Source organism: Nomascus leucogenys, unplaced genomic scaffold, assembly GCF_006542625.1.
Source record: "Nomascus leucogenys isolate Asia unplaced genomic scaffold, Asia_NLE_v1 Super-Scaffold_258, whole genome shotgun sequence".
NCBI lineage: Eukaryota > Metazoa > Chordata > Mammalia > Primates > Hylobatidae > Nomascus > Nomascus leucogenys.
Genome location: NW_022095769.1, coordinates 747170 through 759583, shown reverse-complemented (window position 1 = coordinate 759583; position 12414 = coordinate 747170). Strand labels below are relative to the sequence as shown.

The following is a 12414-nucleotide window of genomic DNA, read 5'->3' as shown; positions in this document are numbered from 1 at the left end:
AATAATAATAAAATTTTAAAAACGTGGCTCCAGGCCATCCAGATGCCTTAACTTGGGCTCAGGGGTCTCACACTGATGAGTCTTCTTCATGTTCCTTTGATGCCCTTTTGTGGGCAAGAATCTGTTTTGGAAGAAAACACAGTTAAGGTTATCTATCACAACAACCACTATCTCCAAATGCGTATTCATTCCTTTTATTCATTTTAAGTCTCATCTACCTGATAACTTTTTTGAAGACAGGAATTGTATGCTTTGATTCTTCCACAGTTCAGCCATCCTTGCTACCTTGTGGGTGACTGGTTCTAGGATATCGCCCCCGCACCATACCAGAATCTGTGGATGCTCAATCTCTTACATATAATGGTGCAGTATTTGCATATAACCAACACACCCCCCCCATATACTTTATTTATTTACTTACTTAGAGAGACAGGATCACCCGTTGTCGGCTGGAGTGCAGTGTCACAATCACAGCTCACTGCAGCCTCAACCTCTTGGGCTCCAGTGATCTGCCCACCTCAGCCTCTTGAGTAGCTGGGACTACAGGTGCATACCACTACACCTGGCTAATTTTTTTATTTTTATTTTTATTAAAGACAAGGTCTCACTATGCTGCTGAGGTTGTTCTCCCAAAGTGTTGGGATTACAAGTGTGAGTCACCGTGCCTGGTCCCATGTACTTTAGGACATCACTAATAAAATGTATAGATATTGTATAATGGCAACAGTTGTTATACTGAACTTTCTATTTGTATTTTTATTGTTTCTTTTTTCAAATATTCAGCCTCATCTAGTTGAATCTGAAGATGTGGACTTGCTGATGAAGAGGGCTGACTGTATCTAACTTAGGGTCTTGCATGCAGCTGGCACTTAATGCATTTTATTGACTGTTTTAGCTAACATTCAACGGAGAATTCCTACTAAAAAAAACACTTAAAAGTATGAAAAAAAGGAAACCTGCTCTAACGTGGCAGGAAAACCAGCCTGGGCAACATAGCGAGATCTTGTCTCTACAACAAAAGTTTTAAAATTCGCTGCCTGTCTGTAGTCCCAGCCACTCTGGAAGCTGAGGCAGGAGGATCCCTTAAGCCCAGGAGTTTGAGGTTACAGTGAGCCAGATCACACCATTGCTCTCCAGTCTGGGTGACAACAAGGCCCTGAGAAAGAAAAAAAAAAAAGAAAGGAAAGGAAGGAAAGAGTGTAAGTATTGAAAAGGAAGAGAAAAAACTATCATTATTTGCATATAAAATAATAAATGTTAGCCAAAGAAGCCTAAGAGAATCAACTAAGATTTTACTGGAAGTAATATGAGAATTCAGTATGGTGGCTAGATACAAAATCAAGAGAGCAGCACACAAACCTCAAATACTTTTCAGATATATACCATTCAGATAATATCAATTCAGATAATACCAATAACTAACTAGAAAATGGAAGAAAATCCCATTTACAATGGCAATACAAATGTCTGAAGTATTTAGGAACAAAAATACAAAGATCTGTTATCTAACAAAAGACGTGTAAGATCTATATGATGGAAACCCTAAAACTCTTCTGAAAGACATTAACAAGAAATGAATACATGACATGAAATACCATGTTCCTAGAATGTCGTACAGATGTCAATTCTCAAATTAATCTACAAATTTAAGGTAATCCTATTCAAATCCCAAGATAGTTTTCAGTGGTGGCTGTTTTTGAGACAGGGTCTCACTCTGTTGCCCAGGCTAGAGTGCAGTGGTATGAGCACACTCACTGTATCCTCGACCTCCCAGGCTCAAGCAATCCTCCCACTTCAGCCTCTGAAGTCTTTCATATGGTGTCTAAGAAATGGGGACAAATCTCACAAAGGGACTAGGCTCAGGAGGGCTGGAATATTCAGGGAAGTTTTTCCTTTCTTTCTTTCTTTCTTTCTTTCTTTTTTTTTTTTTTTGAGGCAGAGTCTCACTCTGTCCCCCAGGCTGGAGTGCAGCGGCCTGATCTTGGATCACTGCATGCCCCACCTCCCAGGTTCACGCCATTCCTTTGCCTCAGCCTCACAAGTAGCTGGGACTACATGCACCTGCCGCCACACCCAGCTAATTTTTTTGTATTTTTAGTACAGACGGGGTTTCACTGTGTTAGCCAGGATGGTCTCGATCTCCTGACCTCGTGATCCACCCGCCTTGGCCTCTCAAAGTGCTGGGATTACAGGCGTCAGCCACTGCACCTGGTCTATTTAGGGAAGGTTTCAAGCAGAAAGACAAACTGAGTTGGCTTTGGAGAGATTCACAGGACTCCCACAGGCAGAGTGAAGTAAGGGAATTTTAGATGGACAAAGGCACAGACAAGAGCAGAATGGGGATGGTGTGACTGGGGTATGGTGAGGGACTGCTCTGGCTAGAATGGAGGGCTACCACAATAATGAAACGGTAAATGAGGCAAATAAGGTTGGATTAGGAGCATAGCGTCAAGGTTGCCACCTTATTAAATCACTCTTCCAATATGCTAGCACTGGCCTGTTGGGAAAAGTAATACCTCACGTAATCAAACAAAAGGCAAAAAGAGGCAAGCTCCAGGAATGGGCACTGTAAACAGGACTCGCCCCAGAGTAGCCAAATGCAGGCTTTAGATATGTTGATGCAGGTTGAGCATCTCTAATCTGAGGGGGAATGTCTCATATGGTGCCCAAGAAATGGTGACACGTCTCACAGAGGGACTAAGCTCAGGAGGGCTGGAGTATGAGACATTCCCCCTCCCCCATGAAATTTAAAATGTGGCCAAAAATTTTTTTTTAAAATGGCTACCATGTAGTGCTTTAACTGGACCTATTTAGACTACGCCTTACACACTGGAGAAGGACGATACTATGTGAATCTAATAAGCCCACAAGACAATACTTCTCTCTTTTGGCGTCTTCTTCCTCTCCAGGGTGATGACAACTCCGTGAGGGTGGAGATTATATGTCTCTCATCATTTAAGCAACAAGGAAATAAATTAGTGGCAGAGTGAGGGGTGACTCGGTGAGTATATCCAATTGTTGACATAGTTTTGGGTGGGAGAAAGTTTGCTATTATATCAACTTAACTTCTTAAAATAGTCTAGTGGGATTAACTTGGTTTCATTTCACAGAGATCTCCTGGAAGCGAGGATCCTTTAAAAATCCTCGAATATACATTGTAGTAAAAGAACAAAGCATACCTCAGCCTTAAACGACAGAAGAAGAATGTCAAGTGGGAAAGTGACATTGGTTTTCAGTTTGTGGGTTCTGAATCCACACAAAGACAGGATTGTATTCTGAAAACCTGAATTAATTATTGTCCTTACCTCAATCAGACAAAACATTATAATCCAAATTGTTAGTATTACAGTCACATATATTGCCAAGATGACTTTGTTGTTATAGCCATATCCTGGAACTTCTTTCATGAGCTAAAAAAAAAAAAAAAAAAGAAAAAAGAAAGAACAATTAAAAAAAGAAAAAGAACGGAAGCTAACCTTTCAAAACCCCAGTATTCCAGTTGAGTAGCTTACAGGTTCTTTTGTTCTTTTTTATTTTTTTTGAGACAGGATCTCACTCTGTCACCGAGGCGGGAGTATGGTGGTGTGATCACAGTTCACTACAGACTCGACCTCCCTGGGCTCAGGTGATCCTCCCACCTCAGCCTCCCAAGTAGCTGGGACTACAGGCATGTGTCACCACACCCAGCTAATTTTTGTATTTTTTGTGAAGACAGGCTTTCACTATGTTGGCCAAGCTGGCCTCAAACTCCTGACCTCAAGTGATCCACCCAACTCGGCCTCCCAAAGTGCTGGGATTACAGGCGTGAGCTACCACCCCCGATTCACTCATTAATATGGTTATCAGTTTTCCATTGGTCCGTATCCCATTCTGCCTTTGATGCCTTTGCTTCCTGCTGCTTGCTGAGAAGGTTCATCAGGAGGCTTGTTCGCGACATGAGCTTGGCACAGGTCATTTGCACATAGGTTTCTGAACATTCCATTTTCAGGATCCGGATAACACGAGACATGAACCTTCTCACATCCTCGTTGGGGATGAGGGACCGTAGCTGCTGGGTTAGCTGAATTTCAAACTGACCACCTGGGGAGGAGAGCAATGGGTCATTGAAGCTTTTGGGCTCGAGGAACAGGTCAGTGCCCACGTTGTTGTGTTCCCATTTTGTCTCAGTGTGTGTAACAGTTGGCTCTAAGTTGAATGCAGTCCCAGTGGAAGCTGCCGCAGGAGGATGATTGTAGTTTGTGTTTTCAGAGATGGTGCCTTCTGGCATAACAGTGTTTTCCATAAAAACGTTTTCTTCAAAGGCATCTCTTACAGCTGTGTCTTTTACGTTAGTGTTTTCTCTAAAACATTCTGAAGGAGCAAATACTTCCAGAAGAGGGTTTTCTTGAGGACTCAGGTCTCCTAAGGATGAAAAAACCCCTTGTGAATTTATGAGGCTCTTCTCTGCAGAGAACGGCGGCCTCTTTGTGAGCATCAGTCTATTGAGATAACTGCCCTTTCTAAACTTTCTAATCTTTTTGGCCTTGGGTGTTCTGTGGGCCACACGGGAGCGAGTTTTATAAAAGCGGTATTTTTTTCTGGAATGTGCGATTGGTTTAGCAGCCTCCATGTTTTTAACCCTAGCCATTGCCATTTCTAAAATTAAAATGGTGTAGGCTAAGTCTTTCGATCTGTCTCTGACCTGAGGTAGGGCTTTTGCAGGGCTAGAGGCAGAAGGCATGCCCATGGAGAAGGGTTTCAGCATAGGGGAGACTGCTGCCTTATGCTCCTGGGTGAACAAAGGCTTGGCGTAGATGGTGTTTCCTGCTACCTTCTCAGGCCCCTGCACTATGTGAGGCTGTTCCAGCTCCCTTGGGGCTGGACTCTCAAGCCTTTTTTCTTTGGCAGCATCGTCCACAAATGCCTGGGCATCCTGTTCTTTTCTAGTGCTGTGCTTTCCCACCTCTTTGAAGTGTCTTTTCTGGATGCTCCTTGGGCCTGTGAGGACTCTGTTCACTCTCTGCAGGTTTTTGCCTACACTTTGGATCTTTGCCAGGCTGTTTTCCTGTGGTTCAACAGTTTCTAGTTTATTTGCAAATATTTGGTGTTTAAATTTGTTACCTAGAAGGCTGGACTGTGAGCGGCTCTTTCTATTGTTTTTCAAAATACTCAGGAGCCTATCTCCATCTTGTACATTTGAAAAAAGCAGTTTAGCGAATGGTAACATTATCGATTCTTCATCTAGATTTCCCTCTGAGAAATAAGGCAAGATGTGACTTAGTGCATTGATAACATCACTCTCGTCATTGGTGTCTAGCTGCTCACTCCCAAAGCCTGACAACTTGATGCCACTGCTGTCTGAGGGCGCCTCCAACTCAATAGTCAGCTCAGTGCTTGTGTGCTGCTTCCGGGCTTGCAACGCCTTCACTAACGCTCCTTGTGGATTCCCTACAGATGCTTCTTCAACTGTCAGAAGAGACTGTTTTCATCATGAAAGATCCCTGATCATCTTTCATACTCAGTCCATAGCTGTACGCCCCAGTCACACAGAGTAAGAGTGCCATTCAGAGAGAGGAGAACCTACACCCAAACCTAAACCTACGAAATGGCAACAATGAAAGGAGGAAAAGACATCTTTTGAAAACATGGCCACCTACTTGGAACATTCCATAGTGTGACATAGAGTCACTCTGCTTAGGGTTATTCCGTTGATCCCCAGGGGCCAATTGCCCAGTGCTTGGTCAAAGCCCAAGGTGGAAGTGCTTCCCTGATGAGCTGATGAGCTGGCCTCTCTGCAGACTGCTCCGTACCCTGTGCTGTCCTGCCTCATATGCAGAGAGAGCACAAGGCTCCCGCTCTCCTCACCCTCAGTGTGCCCGTGTTCTTGCTACCATCACAGCTGAATGCAATGGAAGGCGGTCCTCTGAGAGGAGCAAGGTGGAGATGCTAAAGTGGATGCCCCCTCCCATTGCTGATAGATCCTCGTCTGGCATGTGCTCCACCCACCCACCCCATTCTCTGCTCCCACATATCATAGCCCCATCACAGAAGATGCGACATGGAAAAAAACACTGTGTCCACCTTAGTTCTTTTCTTAAATTTGGGCAGGGATCCAGGGTGTAGGTTAAGAGATTGTTAATTTGCCAGATTGTATGCCTATGTTGTTAAATATACAATGAATCTATGGTATGATAGCAGTTTCTGGATAAACATTACTTGAAGTCCTAAATGCAGAAGGGAAAAAGCAACTTTTGTCAGATGCCTCCTTTGCTTTCATTTCATCTCTAATATTTTGGATGGGGAATCATCCAAAGCTTCTGACTGCATGAAGGTCAAGTGTGCCAGTGTGCAGCTGGGCTTCTTTTCCAGAAGTAAAAGTATTTTGGGTGGTGCTGAAGGCCAGCGGAAGAAGTAAAGATTGCGAGAAAAGAGAAACATGGGCTTGGGGAGAACCCAGAATCAGGGACAGAAGACCTGGCACTAGGCTACAGCACTCAGCACCTCTGATCTTGTTTTTCCTCATCTGTAAAAGGAGATTAACAATGCTTTTCTGCCCACGTCTTGGGGAGAAGGGAAGAATATAATTGTTAAAAAAACAAAAAGACAAAAAAAAGAAAGTTTTGAAAAATAAGCAACACTGTCTTTATAGAAGTAGCCAAGCATTATTAATTATCCACCCCATATCACTGGAAGATACCTGTATTCAAGAAGTCACATTTTAGAAGTCATGAAGTTGGTGCTAATAAACCTAATCTACAGAAAAACTCTTGAAAGCACTTGGGCATTTGTTCTGTGACTAGAAAAGTTTGAGATTCAGAGCAAGTTCAGAGTTGGATGGACTAAGAATGGAAAAGCCCTCCATTCCATTAGAAGAGCCAGGTAGCAATTTCTGGTTATGGAACCAGAAGCTCTCAGCCTTCAAATAAAACAGCATCTCTTCTACTCTTATAAAATTGTAAAAACAAAAACAAAAACAAAACCAGATCTACATCTGTCCTAAAAGGCAGAGAGTACTTGAGACCTCATGGATATAAATCCAGCTTATAAACTACATTGCACTATATGAAGAAATTATCACTGGGGGCAAAGCACCAAGCAGAGAGCACAGTACACAGTGTGTGGATGTTCATGTTATTCCCTAGCCCTCCCATTCCTTTCTCTTGGTCCTTTATGCATATGGAACTGTTCCACTATTAAATTTTGTAATAATAACTGAGAACCTGACTCCCAGCAAGGGAGTAGTTCAGAAGTTGAAGGAGTTTAAATCTGACTGAGTAAATAAAACAATTATATCATTAGCTTAAAATTTCATCAATTAAAAATTTAAAAACAAATACTTAAAATAATGTAACAATTTATCACCAGGCAATTTGGACTCACGACAATGTACGGTGTTAGTCAGACATGCAGTGTTGCAATGCAGCTTGACTGTCTTGCAGACAGCCTCAATGCAGCTCAGGAGGCTGAGGCAGGAGAATCACTTGAACCCAGGAGATGGAGGTTGCGGTGAGCCAGGATCGTGCCATTGCACTCCAGCCTGTGCAACAAGAGTGAAACTCTGTCTCAAAAAAAAAAAAAAAAAAAAAAGGTGAAGCGAAAATAGGAGCAGAGCAGCAGTTAAGCAATAATGTGATGGGGCTAAATAAGAATGGATAAGAAAATGAGTAAAAGACTGGGGTAAAAGTAAAAGACTGAAGAATGGGTCTAACTAACATTAAAGGAGAAGGAGGAGAAGGGAGAGTTGACAAGCAAAGGTGAAAGCAGAAAGTCAGTTGTCAGTATGGCTTGGGGAGATAAAGAAGGCCCAGGAAGGCCTACAGGAAAAGGCTGCCATGTCAGGCAAGACACAGAGGATGATTGAGGAAAGGTGATTCTTACAAGGTGGTGAAGATGCCATTGTAGGTGTTGGGCTCTGGCACAGGCACTTGGTGGAGCCTCTGCTTTGGGCTGAGATCAACACATGACAGAGTGTCATCTCTGCAGGTAGAGAGCTCACATATGTTGGTGCTTGTGGAGGCCTTCTGTTCCTCTGGTGCAGTTTCAGACTGCACCAATGAATCCTGCGAAGATTCTAACTTTGTAGGTGGACCTGTGACCTCAGTCAGGCTTTGATACAGAGTCTGAACCTGGTCTGGACGAGGAGCTGTAGTCTTCTCCAGGACTGTGGAATGTCCAATCTCTGTAGTGGGTTCTGGAGTTATGGCAAGCCCCAGATCTGGAGGCTGAGCTGAGGTTTCCTCCGTGGTTGGAGACGGTTTAACCTCTGTAGTAGGCTCTGTAGTTATGCTAAGCTCCAGGTCCAGAGGTTGAACTGTGGCTTCAGTCAGGTGTGAATGCTGAGCCTCACCCTTGTCTGAAGGTGGAAGTGTCACCTCAGGGTGTTCTGGAGGAGGAGCTGTAGTCGTCAGGGCTGTAGAAGATTCAACCTCTGTTGTGGATTCTGGAGTGATGGTAAGCCCCAGATCCAAAGGTTGAACTGTGGCTTCAGTCAGATGTGAATGCTGAGTCTGAACCTGGTCTGGATGTAGAAGTATCACCTTAAGGTGCTTTGGAGGAACTATAGTCCTCTTCAGGGGTGTAGAATGTTCAACCTCCGTAGTGGGTTCTGGAGTGATGGTAAGTCCCACGTCCAAAGGTTGAACTGTAATTCTGGGTGACATTGGATGCTGAGCTTGATCCTGACCTGGTGTTGGAATTGTTACCACTCCACATACTACAAGTTGGGGTACAACTTTCTTAGGAGGCTGAGTTGGGGTCTCCTGCATGGTTGGAGAAAGTTCAACCTCTGTCATGGATTCTGGAATGATGGTAAGTCCCAGGTCCAAAGGTTGAACAGTGACACTGGGCAATGTTGAAGGCTGAGCTGGATCCTGGCCTGATGTTGGGACTGTCACCTCATAATGAGCTGGAGGTTGAGCAGCAAATTCCTTAGGTGGCTCTGGAAGCTGAACTGGGACCATTTGCTGCCTTGAAGATTCTACCTCCTTAGGGGACTCTGGAGCCTGGACTGTGGCCTCCTGCTTGGTCAGAGAAAGGTTCCGCCTCCATAGGGGACTCTGGAATCTGAGCTGGAACCTCCTGCTGAGTTACAGATGGTTCTACCTCCTGAGGGAACTCTGGAGGCAAAGATGGGGCCATCTGCTGTGTCAGAGAGGGTTCTATCACCATAGCGGGGTCTGAAGACTGAGCAGGGACTGCCTGCTGGACTGGAGAGGATTCTACCTCTTTAGGTGGTTTTAAAAGCCGAGTTGGGGCCTGCTGTAGGACTGGAGATGGTTCGACCTTCTCAGGTGGCTTTGATGGCTGAGCTGGTATCTCCCACTGTGGTGGAGGACTGACCTCTTCAGTGGACTTCCAAGGATGACCCGAGGCTTCCTGCTGGGTTGCAGATGGTTCAACCTCCTTAGGGGGCTCTGGTGGCTCAGCTGGGAACGCTTGCTGGACTGGAGAAGGTTCTGCCTCCTTAGGGGGATCTAGAGTCTGAGCTGTGGCCTCTTGGCAGACGGGAGATTCAATCTTTTCAGGAGAATGCAGAGGTGGGGAAGGGAGATCAGTCTGGGCTAGAGAAAAGTCAGCCTGTTCAGTGGGAATAGGAGGGTTGTCCTGCTGGACTGGAGAAGGTTCTTCCCCCATAGTGACAGCTGTAGGTTTGGTAAGCTCCCTATCTAGATCTAGATATGACACATCTAGAGGTGAACCTATTGCTTCATCATTCAGTGAACTTCCAAACTCTGAGGAGAGCTGAGTTGGAGGCTGAGTTGTGGTCTCTTTATGGACTGGAGGAAGTTCATACTTTTCAGGTCTACTTAGCTGCTGAATTATAATGTCTTGCTGGTCTTTCAAATGTCCAAACTGCTCAGGGGACATTAAGGGCTGAGCTGGGGCCTCCTGCTGGGTTAGAGAAGACTCACCCTCCTCAGCAGTCTGTGGATGCTCAGCTGCAGCCTCCTGCTGGGTTGGAGAGAGGTTCTCATTATTAATAGGTTCCAGAGATTGAACTGAAGTCTCCGATTGAATTGCTAAACGTCCAACTCTTCTGATGACTCTGGAGGCAGAGGTGGGCCCCCGTGCTGGATGGCGGGACGTTCTACATTACCTGGACCTGAGAGCTGAGCTGTAGCCTCCTGGTGGACTGGAGAAGTTTCCACCTTTGCACTAGGCTCTGTTGCTATGGTGAGTTGCATGTCTGGAGGCTTAACAGAGACATTGGGAAAATCTGAATGCTGAGTCTGACGGTGACCTGGAGGTGAAACTGGGACTTCATGATGTTCTGGAGGCTGAGCTGCGGCATCCTGCTGGGCTGGAGAAGATTCAACCTCCCCAGAAGACTCAGAAGGCTGAGCTGGCTGCTCCTGCTCACTGGGGGAAAGTTCAGGCTCCATGGGTGGACCTGGCAGCTCAGTTGGGGCCTCCTGTTGGGTTGCAGAAGGTTCCCCCTCCTCTGGAGGCTGAATTGGGGCCTCCTTCTGGGCTTGGGAAGATTCTATCTCATTTTTGGGCTCTGAAGTCACGGTAACCTCCACATCTGCAGGTTAAACTGTTATGTTGGGCAAGTTATAATGAGCTTGATCCTCACCTGGAGGTTGAACTGTCACTTCATGATTCAGTGGAGTTTGAGCTAGACTCTCCATAGAGGACTCTGGAGGCAGAGCTGGGGCCTCCTGCTGGGTTGAAGGTTCTACCTCCTGAGGGAGCTGTGGAAGCTGCGCTGGGGCTTCTTCCTGGAGTGAAGAGGACTGGATGTCTTCCAGGGTCTCTGGATTTTGAGTTTCGGGCTCTAGATGGAATTGAGAAAGTCCAACTTGCTCAGGTGGCCCTGGAGGCTCATCTGCATTCACCCGGAGTTCTGGAGGCAGGCTGCCGGGATACAGTGTGTCCATACTCGAATATTCATCCTGCAAAGTCTGTTTCTGATGCTGAGGTTTGGATAATTGGTGTAGAATCCCAACAATCTCAGCAAGGCTCCAACGCTCAGCTAGATCTTTCTTCAGGTTCTTGGGTGAAACAAATTTGGTTGGTTTTGAAACCTTACTCTCTAGTGGAACAAGTATTTCATCTGCCTGATGACCTGCAGCCCAATCTAGATCTGCAGTTTGAACCTTATTTTTGAGGCGAGGAAGCTGAACTGGGGTCTGGTTCTGATCCCCATCCCCATCCAACAGTGGAACCACCTCTGGTAGCCTTTCTTGCGGAGTCAGCTTGTCATTTAAATCCTGATGTGCAGCCAAGAACTGCTCTGGGCCCAGGGGCAGCTCTCCAGCTGAATCCGTGTCCAGGAATGGAGCCAAATTTTCAGTTGATTCCTGGGGCAGGGCTGACATCTGCGAAGCAGAGGGCCCCAGGTAATCAAAGTCCCCCGGGGCTGCTGGGGGAGCAGGTGCATGGGGAGATTCCCACGAGAGATGGGAGGAGCGGGAAGACCAGGGCTCAGGTGGCCCCATGGGGTTAGAGGTCAGCTGGAGCGGGTCCTTGACCCACACCAGAGGCTGAGCCTCCTTGACTAGTGGACACAACAGTTGCCACGTAAGGAGGGGCCATGGGCCCCAGAAACGCAGCCAAGACATGACACAGGCTGGTGCTGCGCACTCAATGGGAGCCATTCTGGCAGCCCGGAGATGCTCATGCCCCTTATGAGCGTGCGCCCCACCCTGTATTTATGACACCGTTATGCCACCTTTATTAGGCTCGGGTCCAGATCTGCTCCATGTTACCAGGGCAATCTTATGTCACAATCCCACCCAAGCACCCCTCTCCTCCCCTTAGTGAGGAAGGATTTGGGCCTCAGGCCGGGGTGGTCCCAGGACTCCAGTGGCCTGCTGTGGTGTGGTGTGGTGGGGTCGGGTGGGGGCGTGGCAGAGCTTCCCAAGGAAGTCATGGGACCTCGCCTTGGGATCTGCAGAAGTGCTAGTTCACAGGCCGGGCGCAGTGGCTCACGCCTGTAATCCCAGCACTTTGGGAGGCCAAGGTGGGCGGATCATGAGGTCAGGAGATTGAGACCACGGTGAAACCCCATCTCTACTAAAAATAAAAAAAATTAGCCGGGCCTGGTGGCAGGCGCCTGTAGTCCCAGCTACTCGGAGAGGCTGAGGCAGTAGAATGGCATGAACCTGGGAGGCGGAGCTTGCAGTAAGCAGAGATGGCACCACTGCACTCCAGCCTGGGCGACAGAGCCATACTCCGTCTTAAAAAAAAAAAAAAAAAAAAAAAGAAGTGCTAGTTCACTTCTGGCAGCCTGACTTCTTCCTCCTCCAAGGTGAAATCCAAGAATACTCTTCCTTCCAGCGAGAGAAACTGACCTTCAAAATGGGCACCTGTTAGGGTGGCAGGCAGGACGCACGTTACAGTCATTTATTCCAAAATATTGCCATTTTCGCTAAACTGTTGCATGTTTGATAATTAATTCACCACCCTGTTAGGTAGGGGCTACCAGGGAAT

General features: G+C 46.4%; 1 pseudogene; it reads right to left on the bottom strand.

The window, feature by feature from the left end:
- Positions 1–33: 33 nt before the first annotated feature.
- Positions 34–11543, bottom strand: LOC100599136 (annotated as a pseudogene).
- Between the last annotated feature and the right edge of the window lie 871 nt (positions 11544–12414).